Source organism: Lathyrus oleraceus, chromosome 4, assembly GCF_024323335.1.
Source record: "Lathyrus oleraceus cultivar Zhongwan6 chromosome 4, CAAS_Psat_ZW6_1.0, whole genome shotgun sequence".
NCBI classification, from domain to species: domain Eukaryota; kingdom Viridiplantae; phylum Streptophyta; class Magnoliopsida; order Fabales; family Fabaceae; genus Lathyrus; species Lathyrus oleraceus.
In genome coordinates this window covers 304023353-304040433 of record NC_066582.1, presented here as the reverse complement: position 1 = coordinate 304040433, position 17081 = coordinate 304023353, and positions in this window count along the sequence as shown.

Below are 17081 nucleotides of genomic sequence, written 5' to 3'. Positions count from 1 at the left end.
ATATACAACAATCCATACATATACAACAATCCACTGATATATAATCGTTTAACTTCTAAAGATTCTAAATATACAACCAATTCATAACTTAAAAAGAAATAAAACTAAGTAGCAAAAGCATCTCTGAGATGTATGTTTTTTTTGCTAGCCGCAGTCTTCTTAGCAACAACCTCTTTTTGTTCAATATCAATAGCATGAACCTAAAATATCATAAAATTAGTTAGGTGAAGTATAAGATCAAGAATTAACATTTTCTATGCATAAATATCATATAATTGTGTTTATACCTTTTTTTTTTGATGCAACTGACTCGATTTGCTGTAATAAAAGCCATTTTACCTGTAATAAAGAAAACAATTAAAATCATTTGACCTGTATCTTTTTCACTAAGTTCTCTTTCTTTTCTTGGTTGGAATATGTTCTACATGTCTCTTAACAACACGGACGGTTGGATTGATCCAAATACCCTCATTATGATCATTTCTAATATATGAATCATTTGATATAATATTCTCATCTTGATCATTTCTGGTAAACGATTCAATCTCAACATCAATATCACCTTGATCTCCAGTGTTTTCATCAATTACTTTGTTGGAAAAAAGAACTATAGACCATTTCGTACTTTTCGGATCATTGACATAGAACACTTGTCTAGCTTGAGAGGCTAGAATAAAAGACTCATCTTTGTATCCCACCCTATTAAGATCCACTTGCAAAAATCCTGACTTATCCATTCGAATGCCGTTATTATTTTCAACCCACTTTCAACCAAATATAGGAATCTGAAACTTCTCATAATCAAACACCCAAATGCGCTCGATAACACCAAAATACGACAGATTTGCAAATTTGGGGTTTAAGTCCCTCACACTTGATATGTGCATTGCTTCAGCTACCACGGTGACACCACTATTCTGCATAGTACTTTTATCATCTTGTTCTTTGGTATAAAATGTGTATCCATTAATCGCGTATGCGCTATAAGAAAAAACATGGAAACTTGGACCATATGCTAAGCATCTCAACATTTCTGTTATTGAAGCGGGATCTGAATAATACTTTGAATAAATATGATCCTTAAACCAAGGTATAAAACATCGATTATGCTCTGGTACTATCCAATTTTCATTTCTATTGGAATTTAAACCTCGGAGAACATCCTTGTGAATTTCAACATACGACTCAACCTCATTCTCATTGTGCAGAACATACAAATGCACTTGATCCCGTTCGACCCTTGATACTGCCACGATTTTATTTCCAATTAGATTTTTTCCTTCTTTCTTTTCGACAAGCTGAGACTTGGGGAGTCCGATTGACTGAACATTAGACAAATATTCAGTACAAAACTCAATCGCTTCTTCAACAATGTATCTTTCAACCATACAACCTTCTGGTCGACTTCGGTTCTTCACGTACCCTTTTAATATTTTCATATAACATTCAACAGGGTACATCCATCTCATATAAGCTGGTCCACACAATTGTGTCTCTTTCACAAGATGAACAACTAGATGTACCATTATGTCAAAAAATGATGGAGGAAAAAACATTTCAAGCTCACACAAAGTAATAACGATTTCTTTTTGCAACATTGGTAAGATCACAGGATCGATCACCTTACTGCAAATTGACTTGAAGAAAGAACACAACTTAGTTATAGAGCTTCTTACTTTTTCTGGAAGAATAGAACGTATACCTATTGGGAGAAAATGTTCCATTATAACATGGCAATCATGGGTCTTTAAACTCTTTAACTTGAGGTCTTTCATAGACACAAGTCTTCTAATATCTGAAGAGTACCCTTCTGGAACTTTAACTTCACTTAGAAACTTATACAATGTTTTTTTCTCCTTTCTAGATAGAGTATAAGCAGCAGGCGGTAGATATGTTCGTTTTCCTTTCTTCAAGGGTCCTAATTCAGTTCTTATTCCCATCGCTATCAAGTACTTTCTTGCCTTAAGGCCATCCTTAGACTTTCCTTGTATATTGAGTAACGTGCCAATAACACTTTCAAATACATTTTTTTCAATATGCATAACATCAAGAAAATGTCTCACATACAAGGACTTCCAATAAGACAATTAAAAAAAAACTGACCTCTTCTTCCACCCACTTTTGACAAGTGTGTGGGCAAAAGGCTTGCCAAACTGAGTATCCAAATCTTTCACCTTTTCAAAAATTTGATCACCCGTCAATATAGGTGGAGCTCTGCCTTGTTCTGTCTCTCCATTGAACGCCTTTCTCCATCCACGGTAGTGATGATTTGAATTTAAGAATCTTCGATGACCGAGAAAGACATTCTTCTGACCAAACTCCAAGCGCTTCCAATCTGTTTTATCTTCACAAATAGGACACACACATTGACCTTTTATGCTATACCCTGATAGATTTCCGTATGCTGGAAAATCATTAATTGTGCCAAACAACATCTCCCTCAAGTTGAAACTTTCTTTCCTATATCCATCATAAACCTCCACACCGGTCTCCCACAAAATCTTTAAATCTTCGATTAAGGGCTTCAAGTACACGTCTATGTCATTCCCTGGTTGTTTAGGTCCAGAAATCAACATAGACAACATCATGTACTTACGCTTCATACATAGCCATGGAGGTAGGTTATAAATCATAATAATCACAGGCCATGTACTGTGTGAGATACTCTGGATACCGTGTGGGTTCATTCCATCAGTAGATAATGCCAACCGAAGGTTTCTTGATTCTTCTCCAAATTCAGGATAATCATTATCAATTTTCAACCACTGTGGTGAATCTGCCGGATATCGATACTTTCCATCTATAATTCTTTCATCTGCATGCCAGGTCAAGTGTCTTGAATCGGTTTCACTACGAAACATGCGTCTAAATCTCGGAATAACAGGAAAATACCACAAGACTTTTGCTGGAGACAACTTGTTCTTATATCGCGAGACACCGCATTTAGGACACTCATTTAACGATGCATACTCATTTCGAAACAAAAGGCAATCGTTTGGACATGCATGTATCTTATCATAGCTCATGCCAATAGAGCACAACATCTTTTTGGTCTCATATGTTCGATTGGGAAGAACATTATCCTCAGGAAGCATATCTTTCAAAAGGGCTAATAACTCTGTGAAACTTTTATCCGACCATCCATTGCCCGCCTTTAAGTTGTACAACTTTAATACCGCAGACAATCTTGTGAATTTAGTGCAACCATCATACAAAGGTTTCTCTGCATCACTTACCAACCTCTCAAACATTTCAGGACAATCCTTAAGATCTCCTTCAAGTGCTTCTGCAATCTCTTCAACTCGATCACAATCGTATGTATCTGCGCCACTATAGTTTGAGGCATAGGTCGTACTATCCCCCGGTTCAACATTCTCGTTACTTTTCTCACCATGCAAATTCCAACACGTATAACTTCTATCAATTCCATTCCTCATTAGATGCAATGTCAACTGAACTGCGTCAACCTGTTTCCCATAACAACAACCCAAGCAAGGACATATCATTCTACAGGGGTCTTCGGCGTGCGCAACGGCAAACTTAACGAATTCTGATACCCCATTCTCGTACTCTCTCGACAATCGATTGGAAGACATCCATGTATTATCCATTACTAATTAGAATAAACAAAAAAAAAATTCAGAAGAGAAACCAAAAATGGGATGAGACAAAACAATTTCGCTTTATTGAGTTAGTCTCTGTGCAGGGCATTCATGTCTCCAACAACAACCCAAAACCAAAACAATTTTGGTTTATTGAGTTAGTTTCTCAACATTTTCAGATATCTCTGACTTCAATAGCATGAGAACGTATGAACCATGCATTAAGCATTAGTGGTATGCACTAATTTGTAGCATAGTTATATATCATCATATAGTTTTTACAAAAGATAAACATTGACTAAAAAATATATATGTAGAATTGTATAATGGTCTAACTGAAAGCTAACAGAAGAATAGTCGACTCTAATTTACTCTATCAAATAACATCCATACCTAAACTTCTTAAGTTACTAGCTACGCTATGTATGCTAGAATAAATACACTCATAAGCTGCATAGTGTACCTTTGATTGGTAGAAGGTGTTTTAGATAATGATGCCTCCTTTTTCTACATCGAGAAACAAATGGAACAGTTGGTGAAATTTAACCCATAATGCCTAGTATCCATTGCTAGCATTGCAACACAATAATTATTGTTGAGAATACTCAATAAATGTATGAACCAAGAAAAATGAAACCAAAAATGAACAATAGCGAACGTCAGAAGAGAAACCAAGTAATATGAAGATTAGAAAAATACCTATGGTGTCAAAATCGAACAGCTAACAACGAATTAATAGAAGGAGGAAACGTCGTAGATCTAACAGAGGTGGAAGGAGAACGCCTTAGAAGTAGCGAAAATCGTAGCAGTGAGAACCCTAACGTGAAAAAGAACGAAAATAACAGAGAGTGAAATAACAAAACGCGCAGTATGTTATAATTTTAATGTTTACTAAAGGGGACCTTAGAGGGCGCTTGTGGAAAAAAAGCGCCCTCTAAAGGGGGCCTAAGAGGGCGCTTATGAAAGCGCTCTCTAAGGCTTTCCAAAAGCGCTTTATAAACTGGAAATGCACATGGACTTATAGAGCGCTTTTTTAAAAGCGCCCTCTAAGGGTAACCTTAGAGGGCGCTTTCTAAAAAGCGCCCTGTATTGTTGTCCCTCTATCTCCTCCTTATTTTTTCGCTTCACCTTAGAGGGCGCTTTATTACAAAAGCGCCCTCTAAAGTGCGCTGTCTATTCCAGTTGTTCGCTCCTTATTTTTTCGCTTCACTTTAGAGTGCGCTTTTGTAATAAAGCGCCCTCTAAGGTGCGCTGTCTATTCCAGTTTTTGGCGTAGTGCATGTTTGGTCGAAATCCATTATGTCGACTGAACTGAAGATTGGGACTTAAGAAATTCTTGGTTGTGTCAAACACATAGGAGATGGTATCGACCTAAATACCTGAGCGGGAGAAGTTTGAAATTCAGAATGACTAGCAGTTACAGGGAGAATAAGCGCCAGAATATGGAGTAGTTTGTAGATCGTGTGGCACGACGTCTGTTATTTTTTAGAAGTTTTGCTTGTAGGCAGTTTCTCTAGTTTATTATAAATAAGGGATCCCACAGAGGACTCGGGGTGTTCACTTTGTACCAAAATCACTTGTAAAAAACTTCACATTCCCAGTGCGAGGAAACAAGAGTTTTTAAGAGTGCTATGTACGTGAATCACCACATTTATTTCAATGCAACTTCCTTATTTTTCAATTGTTCCCGTTGAACACTTTATTTTAATTTCATTTACGTTTGAGTTATCATTTTACATTGTCGTCTACGCTGTCGACACTGATTCTATTACGATAATAGAATTCACCAAAAGCGTGTTCGTCGTGTACGTCTTTTGAATGTTATAGTTCTGTTTGTCACGAGTCACCCATAGTCTATAACATCATCATCATTTCGTGTGGAAAAAACATGTGTTTGTTCAATGCTTTGTCAGAAGTCGTTTCTCACAAAGTTAATAGTCTGTCGAATTGAATGAGTCACCCTGTCACACTAGCACATGTCTTAGGATCAACTGGTCGATCCTGCAAGTAACCCTTAGTTTTAAGGCCTAGGGAGGACCAACGGTTGTTTACCAATTTCCACAGTATACACCATAATATACATATTAATCAAAACTAATAATCAATAAATAGTACTCTCCAATGATAATAATAATAATGACCGTGACAGTTAGTAAAGTCAAACTTATAGTATAATAATCATAATGAATAATATTAGTTATAGTTAATAAATAACTATAATAATAATACTCATAATAATAATAATATTAATAATATATAATAATAATAATATATAATATATAATATATAATAATAATAATAATATATAATATATAATAATAATAATAATAATAATAATAATAATAAGTATAAGTATAAGTATAATAAATAACTAACAAAAAGAAGAAAATAAATGAGAGTGGCAGTTTGCATGATAAGTATAGAGGGAAAGGTTTTGGGAGTTTTTTTTCTAAAAAATAATAAAAAAACAAAAATCCACTAACCAAACGGTGACAAGTGGCAAGGAGAAGAACAAATCAAAAGAAAAATTCATCTATTTCTTCCTCATGCGTTAACTGCAGTAACAATACAACTTCACTCTTTTCTTCTTATTTATATATATATTTTTTTAAATCTAAAACTCTTATTCTCTCAAGCATCACATAACAAATAAAAGAAACATAAAAACTTCATAACAAAACTTGTTTCTCCCACTTTTCTCTTCACTTACCCTTTCCAACGAATTTTTCTACGGTGGTTCGAAGGAGTTTTACGGTGTCAGCTGTTGTTGCATGGTGGTGAACACGTGAAGAGGTGGCGAGTCGTGAACGGAGTTACACGGTGGTGCGTGTATGACGGTTGAGCATTTTGTGGTGGTAAGTGTTCGATATCATCAAGTGAAAAATGAGATAAAAATAGTGTATGATTGTATAAGATGGTGATGGAGTTGTGGTGTTTTTAATAGAGATAGTGTTGGTTTTATGATTAAGGAAGGAGATGGAGTTATGTGAGATGGAATAATGGTTTTTGTTAAGGTGTTTTTTTTATTTAGTTCAGTAACAGAGAGTGAGGTGAGGAAGAGTTTTTTATGGAGTTCGTTGAGTTTATGTTGTGTTAAGGTGGTTGAAAGTTTTTTTCTTAGAGAGAAAAAAGTGAGGTAGAGAAAATGATGATGATAGTGATCGATGGTGATATCCCCTTTCTTTTGAAGTGAGAGGGATAATATATAACGAGAGTGATGATGAAAGAGGGTGGTACATGTTCACCAACTTTGTGAGGAAAGGGATCTTTTGATCTTTGTAGGTGGCTTCCAATCAAAGTGAGCCGTGCGTCTTTCATCATGTGATAGATTTGAGATTTTTCTCATAATTACAATGCCTTCAGTCACGTGTATGCTCCAATCATTGACAATTTTTTTGGTTCTTTTTGTTATCCTTTGAAATATAACAAGATTATTAACTAATTAAATTAAAAAAGCAAATAAAATAAAATAAAAAAATCAAAACTCACAATATAAATAATTCTCTTCAATTCTAACGATAATTTTGACTAAAAAACAAAAATAAAAGGATAAAAAATGAATAAAAATCGGGCGCGAAAAATGCTCGAAAAAATAAACTAAGTGCACTAAAATGATCAACGCGAAATAAACTTCTCGGAAACATAAAGGTTTTGATCAGCTTTTCAAATAAAATATTATCGGTTAAAAGGCTTAGACCGATCAAAATGCGACTGAAAAATTAGTCAAAAAAATTAAAACGCGCACACCAGGTTAAACTACGTGGAACGTAGATTAACAAAACTGACGTCTGAAAGCTCAATTTTGAAATTTTTCGCCCGCTAATTCGACGTACAGTTGAAAAACGATTAGACCGATCAATCTGTAGATCCAAAAAATTATTTTGAGTGACATTTTAAGTGTTACGCAAAACAAAATGCATGTTATGACAAATATAAAATGCAAACGTCTTGTGAATGCATTAAATTATTGACTGAATAATCATGAACAAACAATTGACTGTAAATGAATCGCCCTTGGACCATTTACCTTTAATTCTCAATCACAATTAACACCATACAAAAACTCAGATGATGATAATACTCTTGATTTCACCTTCTAAACCTCTGAAAAATATAGCAATGAAAACAAATGATGCGATAGAGATTGAGAATCAAGTTTTTGACTTCTTAATCAAAAAACGACTGAATGAATGCCATCAAGACCAGATAAAATTTTGGAGCTCCTAAATTTTTATCTGAACCCTGATTAATGCTTTTTAACCGATAAAAATGCACGACAAAATGGATCGATTTATGTTATGCTGATGTAAATGAAAAACTCAGGGTAAAATTTAGGTTATGATAGGTAGCAACTGAGTATATGATACAAGGATCTAGTTACGCTGAGGACGCTTCTTATCATAACATCTACCATGACCTTGACTTTGGTTTCGGTTATCTTGCGGAGGTTGCTGATACTGAGGCTGGTATGCAGGTTGCTGATATTGAGCAGCGGCAATGTGTGGATACGGGTAGTATGGAACAAGAGCCATAGGTGCTTGAACTTGAGGGTAGACATTTGTTATCACATCACTTGCCTCGGCCTCTTTATTCTTAGCAAAACTATGGGATTTCTTGACCTCTGTATGGTTATTAACACTAGCAATTTTTATGTTTTTCATCCCATTCTCAATGCATTCTCCAATGGTTACTATGTCTGCAAAATTGGACGATAAACTGCCAACCATCTTCTCATAGTACATACCTTGAAGAGTGCCCATGAAGATATCAACTAATTCAGCATCTGTTAGCGCATGTCTAACTCTAGAAGCTATATCATGCCATCTTTGAGCATATTCTTTGAATGTTTCACTACTCTTATGAGCTTAATTTTGCAGTTGTAACCTGGTGGGAGCAATGTCCAATTTATACTTGTATTGCTTGAGAAAGGCTTCAGACAAGTCCTTTCAAGATCTGACTTTACTGCGCTCCAAGCTCATATACCAATCTAAGGATGCCCCATATAAGTTGTCTTGGAAGAAATGGATGATAAGCTCATGATTATTAATGTAGGATGCCATCTTCCTACAATGCATAATGACATGACTTCTAGGATAGCTTAATCCCTTGTATTTTGGTAGGTATGGTGCTTTGAACTTAGGAGGAATCACCATATTAGGAACTAGGCACAATCCCTTAGCATCCATACCATAAGCAGAGAAACCTTTGATGGCTCTGATCCTCTCATCTAGTAACTGATAATCTGCTTGTCTATTCTGATCTGAACCAAAAGCAATCTGATTAGCAGTCTGAGGATTAACTTGCTGATTGAGAAGTTGAACACCCTGAGAAGTTGTTTGAGTAATGACTAGAGGAGAAGCAAATTGGGGATACCCCTAAGGATACATCAATCCCGAATTTACCATTTAACCATCATTCTAACAATATTGATATGGAGCATAGGGTACCCTAGGATACACAAATTGGGGTGCAACAGCAGAAGATTCCCCAAGATAAGGAAGAGGTATCTGAACACCTTGATTCAAATTTTGAACAGCGGGTTGAGCATCTCGAGGAGGAAGACGAAAATGAAGGTTAGGGCCTTTGTACTCATTTTTGTTATCATCGGGAGTTTCAACAATAACTGGTGCAGAAGTTTGAATAGCCTGTTCTAGGTTGATCTCACGGTTGTCAACATTAACCATCTGAGAAGAGTGAATGGTCATGCCCATAGGGTGGGAAACAGAATTCCCATTTGAAGGATGTACAGTAAACATATGATATGGCATAAAAGCATTCCCATTAGCAACTTAGGGAGTAAAATTTGGAGACAAACCCCAGGGATAGGCAGCAGCATGCCTACGACCTGGCTGACAGGTAGGTTGGCTCACCACATGTTGAATCACAGTGTCCATAATAACATCAACAGAAGTGGTGACAATAATAGCATCAATAACCACAACAGTAGCAGGATTGGCAGTAAAGGCAGAGATAGTAGCCTTCTGGGCTTGAAGGTACTCCATTATGGTGTTCATGTTCCCTTGGAAGGTGTCCATTTTTCCTTGGAACTGAGCCAAGGTTTCCCTATAGGTAGCATTCTCTTGTTCCAGATATGCCATAATTCTCGACTTGTTAGCTCTCGTGAAGTACTGGTCTCAAAGAGTCGTCGTCTTTCGGGCTGGGAAAAGGACAAAGGGATCTCTTTTAGGTTGATAGGCATGAGATGCAAATGAATTGACATGTTGGGGATGAAATGAAAATAATTATGCAACATCCATAGATTCAAAGCACTGATGGTGTAATAACTCGGGGTCAAAACTCTGACATATATACAGTAATGCAAAAATGATATGCAATAATGTATGTTAACAACATAAAATAGTGTGGATAATCTACGTATATTGCCCGATGCAGTATCAAAGGTTTGGCGTATCCATGAGAATAACGGTATGTAGAGTCTATGGTTTCCTACAGAAAAACCCATATCCCCCTCACAGGTAGGTTCTAGTCTTCAGAAGGTAGTCCTTATAAGGTCTCCTAGAGTCATCGACTCGAAATGAAAATACCCTACCATAGTGAATTCTCACAAGACAAAAGTACTTCAAAGTGAATCTAGTATGGGTGTGGTTCTCGTGACAACCCAATGCACGAAACATATGTGTACATGACTATCCACGAATCTATCTTGTGTATGTACTCATTTCGGGTATAGAGCTTCACTCATGTAACATAACCCCAACCCAACAGAGAGTATAACAAATAATATCCAGTATAAACAATATTTAAAGGGATAAAGAATACGATAAATAAAGCGAGTATATCAATAAAGGTAAACACCCATAACAAGCAAAAATAACCTAAACTAGGCTTGACTCCTTTTAGCGACTAGGAAGTACTCTAAGAAACAAAGTATCCCCAGCAGATTCGCCAGCTGAAGCTAGCGGAAATATACCCGAACTCATCGCACACTCGAACATACAACAGAGTCGCCATCAAACTTTATTTATTCTCGAAGGAAAGGGAAAACATTGATAAAACCCGGGGGAAAGAGATATGCTGGGTAAGGAAGTCGATTATGCAAGGGGAAGGTATAAGCACCCATAATATTCATGGTACTCCATGGGAACCGTTTTGATTGTTCTTGCTCAAATGGATGTGATATCTAAAGATTACTCGCGAAAGAATAAAGGAATAGAAAGATAAGTAGATAAAGTCCTCGGTGAGTATTGGGGCCCCATGCCTACGTATCCTCATAGTGTAATGAGGAATTCAGAGCTCCATAGTTCAAAGAACTAGTGGTGGGAGATGAAAATAATTGTGATAAAGGTATGGTCTGAACCGAAGGATAATCTTATTTGAACTTCAATAAGGGGTGAAATATGAAGCCAAGAGTAAAACTGGTATGAACCAATAAGTGAGGGGCCTAAGGCATGGTGTCACTATATTGGAATAATCGAAAACAAAGAGAATTGCCTGTATACAGCTGCACAGTAAGTAAGGAGATGCTCATCTAAGAAACAAGAGGACTAACAAGACAAACAAATTGGCTCTTGGTTCAAAGGCAGACACTATATATTTGCCTAGAAGTATGCATGGAACTAAATAAAGATTATATTTGGTTCAAAGAGAATAGTATATCACATGGAGTGAATGAAGGTAGAATATGAATGCATCATGAAGATGAATGGAGGAAAAATAACTAAGTATGCTCTCGGAGAATCCGAATCCTCCTGCCTACGTATTCTCACCATACAATGAGAAAATTAGAGCAAGCGTAGTTCAACCTACTACAGATGAAACAAATGAAGATAGATTAATTGCCAAGAGGCAAGGTAGGTTGCTTAACAAGCAAGAGTGTGGTACTAACCAATGATGGTAATCAACCACAAAGACAAATGAGATATGATTAGCCTACATACGAGAGGATTTACTAGGCAAGATCATCTAAGCATGAGAGGTCTTATAAGACGAACAATGAATAAGAAATGATTGGCCTACACATGATAGGGTTTACAAGGCAAGAGCTCAAAGGGGGTTCTTCTAAGCACAAGGGGTCTTAAAAGGAGAACAATGATTACAGGGTTTTCCAAGGCACAAGATGACTGATAAGGCAAACAATAATTAAATGGAGTGGGCCTAAGCATACGAGGTCTGATAAGGCTCATAATGAATAAGGGTTTCCAAAGCACAAGAGGACTAACAAGGCAAACAATGATTGAATTTATTGATTAGGATTCCAAGACTAGATCACAAGGGAATTGATCCAAAGGATGTCTGAATATCAAAGAGAGTATGATTAATGATCCACTGAGGATAAATGATTGAAGTGTAATTGTGTTTCACTATTGCAGTGTTGAATGATGCTCGCTTGAATAAGACTTGTTAATTGTATGATTTGAATTGCACTAAAGTCAATGCACAAAGGTGAATACCTTGAGCAACTGGGTCATTCGTCCCGTACTCAAGGATACCCTAGACAAGGATATACATTATCCACTCTCATAATTCTTTGTTTCTTAAGGCTCATATCGTGCAACTCAAATCAAAATTGATAAGTTGCTGATAGGAGATTCGGTATGTTGTTCTTATTGATGCAATTCTACTTGTTATAGAAGAAGACTTGACAATCACATAATTTGAGTTGTGCTAAAGTCTATGAATAGAGGTGAATACGATGAGCAACTGGGTCATTCGTCCCTTACCCAAAGATATTTAGAATGAGGATAGGAGTTCGCCACTATCATTCCTTCTCTATTTCTTAAGGCTCATATCACACACTCTAAATTATGATCGACAGTCGTTGATACCTTTGTTGTGCTTGAGAAAGGGTCGACTTTGCTAGCTATGCTTGTCTGATGTTGACTCGAAGTCTTGATCTTGCATTTGAACCTTGAGGTGTTGAGCTCCTGAGATTCAGCATATCCATAATAGCTTGAGCGTAATGAACTTTCCGTTTCAAGTGATCAAGGGTGTTTTGATCACTTGAATGGGCTTGGGGCTTATAACACAATTACAAAGGATTTGGTCGACCAAAGTGTCCTTTGGTTAACACTAATCAATGGGATTAAAATAACAGTTGAACTATGTATAAAATAAACCTATTGAATTAATCAGCTAAGTAGAATCTGACAAATCTGATTAAAGCCTTAAGCTAAGGGGACGTGTATTAAAATTAATATCTTATGCCCTAAGGGAAAAATTGCCAATATGCTAAAAATGAGATAATTAGGAAAATAAAGTTTCTAATAATCAACATTTAATTAAGAACTAAAATAATCCTACTTGTATTTATGCAAAAACCTGATTAATTGGATTATTAAAAATAAAATAAAATCCTAATTTTCATTAAGATTTAATTATTTCAAACAAGATATTCTAATTAACATATTTAATCAATAATTAATTTTAATTAAAATTAAAATTCAATTAATCAAATTAATTTGATTGAATTGATTCCTAATTAAAAAATTAATCAAGCAAGCTATCAATAATTAACCCTTAATCACACTAATTAACTAAAAAAACAAATAAATAAAAAAGGGGCAGGGTCTGAACTTGAAATTGGGATTTTGCTTAGGCTTGGGGCCTAAGGCCCGAGCTACAAACCCATGGTCCAGAACGGGGGTGCACGGCTTGAAGAAGGGTGCAGAAAGAAGCACTTGGGCTTTTGGACCAAAATGAATGCCAAATCCAACTTCAACATTGGCCACATTATACTCTTGAAGCCACAATGACATTCCATAAGCTTAACCAAGCAAAACCATTATGCGAAAAGTCGAGAAGCACGATCGAAACGATACAGAGCTGAAATGCCTCTTCAAATAAGCATCGTGACTTCTCCGATTTTTAGCGTCACGTTGAATGTTCCCGCAATCATGGATTCTATCGCGTTTTTCCCTGTCTTCTTTAGCTCTCTCAGGAGAATATTCAAACCCAACAAAACACGAAGAAAAATCAAAGAAATCAGATTCTCCAATCACCAGAATCAAATTTGTCATACCAGAACGAAATCTCTCGAGCTTGAATCTTCTTCTCAATTCATTTTTATTCAAGCATGGAAAATGAACAAGAAGGAGAGGAACGACCTACCGGAATGAAACTCTGACGCGATGACCACCGGTGATAACAGGTATTGAATCCCTTCCTCTTCTTTCTTCTATCACTTTGATGATTCTTCCTTCTTCTTTCTCGGGTCTTCTTATATTATTGCGAATTAGCTTGTGTTTTCCGTATCGTAGTGAATGAGCGATTGAACATGAAGATGGATGAAGAATCAATTTTTGTTATGATTTTCCCCCTTTCTGTTCTAAGAATTTCGAATGAATGATGATGAAATTCTCAGAGTTGCATAACCGTTTGCGTTAAATCTGGGAATTTTTTGTGTGAGTGAAAAATGTGAATGATCGAAAAAGTAGAAAAAAAGGAAAGTTTTTTGTGAGAGTGAGGGTGAATGTATTTATAGAGCTTTGATTTGTCGTTTTCGGTTAGAAATGCCAGATCCAAATTCAAATGAAATTAAAAAATTAGTTATAAATTCAGGTTGAGTTTGTTGTGAATTAATTTTTGTTAGTTGTTAATTTTTGTTCTATGCATTGTTTCTGTTAGTTTGTTGTTAGTTCAGGTTGTTAACACAGTTAGTTAAGTTGAATACTTTGTCCGATTAGTGAAATGCCATTAGCTGATTAAATGAAACTGATTTTTATGCTTTGAATGATGAACTGGTGTGTGCCTTGCAAGGTTCTGCAGGATGCAGGGTGAATTGCAGTCTCTTGGATCCTACATTTGAATGAAGAACTTTGCTTTGTCTTGTTACTTCACTAGGAAATTTAATTTCTACAGGGTGAATGCTTGAGAATGTCTTGAAATGCTCAGGTTGTGGAAGGTTTTGAATGAAGGAGAATAACAATCCAAAACGCAACGAAATTTAAAAAATTTATCCTTTAGTGATCCTTACGAATGGGCATGATCAGTGATAGAATCATTATCTCTTGTGACGATTGAAACCTTTGATGCAGATCTACAGAGTGATCACGAACGTTGAATGGTGACAACACCTCTACTCAGTCCACACGAACGAATTCCTTCAATCTCAGCGCTAGCTGCTACGAATGAAGGCTTTGAGTGAGAGAGAGAGAGAGAAACGAAATTACAACTACACAAATGCTTCTGCACAAGGGTTCTATTTATAGAACCACTTGTGTGGGCTACAAGCTAAAAAGCCCACTTAAGTGTATGTGACCCATATCTTATGATATGCTAAAATCACTCAAGGGTGTGGTACCTTACCATATTTCATATTCTAATTAAGTACACCGTACCTTACAATGTCCTACAATTCACTTAAGTGCACCGTACCTTATGGTGTTCCTTAGTTACTCTATCTCTCATCAATCTGTCCTTTTGTGTGTGACCCTGTAGGTTTTCGCGACATTAGCAATTATATTAAATCACGTATTTAACATAATAAATAGTGAGCGGTATCTAGCAACACATCACTGCTACCCAAGACACGGAAATAACGTGTGATATGACAAATCCTTTTGTGATAATGCTTATGTGTACAATTATCCTTTTGCCCATATGTCTATATTGAACATGATAACATGAAATTATATCACATTTTAGGACTTAATTCAATTAGATTATATTATCATTTACTTTAATTTATCTCATTTTATAAGATATTATGCGGTATTTCCTTTCTATTTATGTCAGGTATCCATTTTGAAGCAAAAGTGAAAAAAGGAAGAAAAGGAGGTGTAAAAAGGAATAAAAAGGAAACAAATAACAAAGACCAAGCCCAGCCCAAAGAAAGCGCACGTTGTGCCTGTGACGGGCGTCACAAAGGTTGTGACGAGCTTCACACTAAGCACACTCCTGTGACGAGCGTCACACTAAGCACACTCCTGTGACGAGCGTCACACATGGTGTGACGGACGTCACACCATTCCCCTATATTTTTGGCACTAGGAACGCAACTGACCACGTTGAAAGCTATTTCCACTCTTGACCCTCGGAACGAAAAGATCGTGTATACGGAAACCCTTGGAAAGCAGTTACACAAGTAGCAGTATAAATAGCAGCTAATTGGGAAAGCTCAGGGTTCGGAGATTTTCCACGCCTTTTGCCGTTTTCGCATTTTTTTCTTCCAGCAGTTTAGGCTCATATTTTTATAGTATTACTTTGCAGAATTTTTATTGTTTTACCTTTCTGCAATTCTATTTTCCTTTCTAGCATTTAATTAATTCTTTTCGCACAATAGTTTCTACACTGGAAACTATTGTGCAACTTTTACCGGATCTAACCTTACGTTAGAATCTAGTTTTTATTCCCTTCGTTTTAATTCGTTGTTTAATTGAAGAATCCAAGAACAAATCCTACCGGCTTGTGGTGGAGTGTTCAAGACTATTGTTTAACGCATTTAGGTTCTTTAATTATTATTTAATGCTTTGTTTTATTACTTATTTATATTATCTTCCTGGGATGAGTCTGTTTATGCATGATATGTATTTTTGTCTGTTTAGTATGTCTGGCTAACTTGCCTAGATGTCGGTATGTAAAGTAAGCGGAATAAGGGATCAAGACTAAGTCGGTCTAATTAAATTTAAAAGTAAAATCAATCTTTTTACGGTCTCAATTTACAGGTTTAATAACAAGAATTTTTTACAAAAGTAAAAGACATAAAGAAGTTAAAATCAATAGAGCGAGAGTTTGAGGTTTTAACTGGACAGTGTAAATTAGGCATTAATTCTAGATCAGGGCGAGAGCAAGTTTTAGAGTTAATTAAATTCTGACCTTTTCCAAAAAGTATTCTTAAAGATTGAATGTGAGGACGAGAGTTAAGCATTCGGGTTTAATTGTATAACCTAAGTCAACAGAGCGAGAGTTTGAGATAAGGGTGTTTAAAACGGTCAGTGTTTTCCTAAAAAGAGTTTCTGCAACTTTATTGCTTTCAAAAAGTGGTTTTTGACTTAATTATAAGTGACAGCTACATTAACATAAAATCATGGTTTATTCAACAGAGCGAGAGTTTGAGATAAAACCTTTAATCAATAAAGTTAACTGAAACGATTTATTTTAAAACCAAGAAACCGACAAAGAATTGATTCCCTAATTACGACGAACTACATACCGATATCCGATTTATTAATATTTAATCTAGATCTTAGTTTAGTTTTTAGCTTCGCCCCCAAACAATCAACCATTATTCACCTTAGCTTTACGAAGTAACCTTAGATAACGGTATATCGATTCATAAGTCCCTGTGGGATCGATATCTTTTAAAACTACGCGATAGAACTGTGCACTTGCAGTTTGTACCCCAATTTCGACTCATAAAGTCGCGATCAAGTTTTTGGCGCCGTTGCCGGGGACTTTTATTTAATCGATATCGTAACTCTTCCGTTACGCTGTAGAGACTAAGATTTCTTTTTCTTCTATTCTTTCTTTCGTTGATTTGTATGCCACACACTCGCTCACAAGGCGAACCGCTCTATTTAC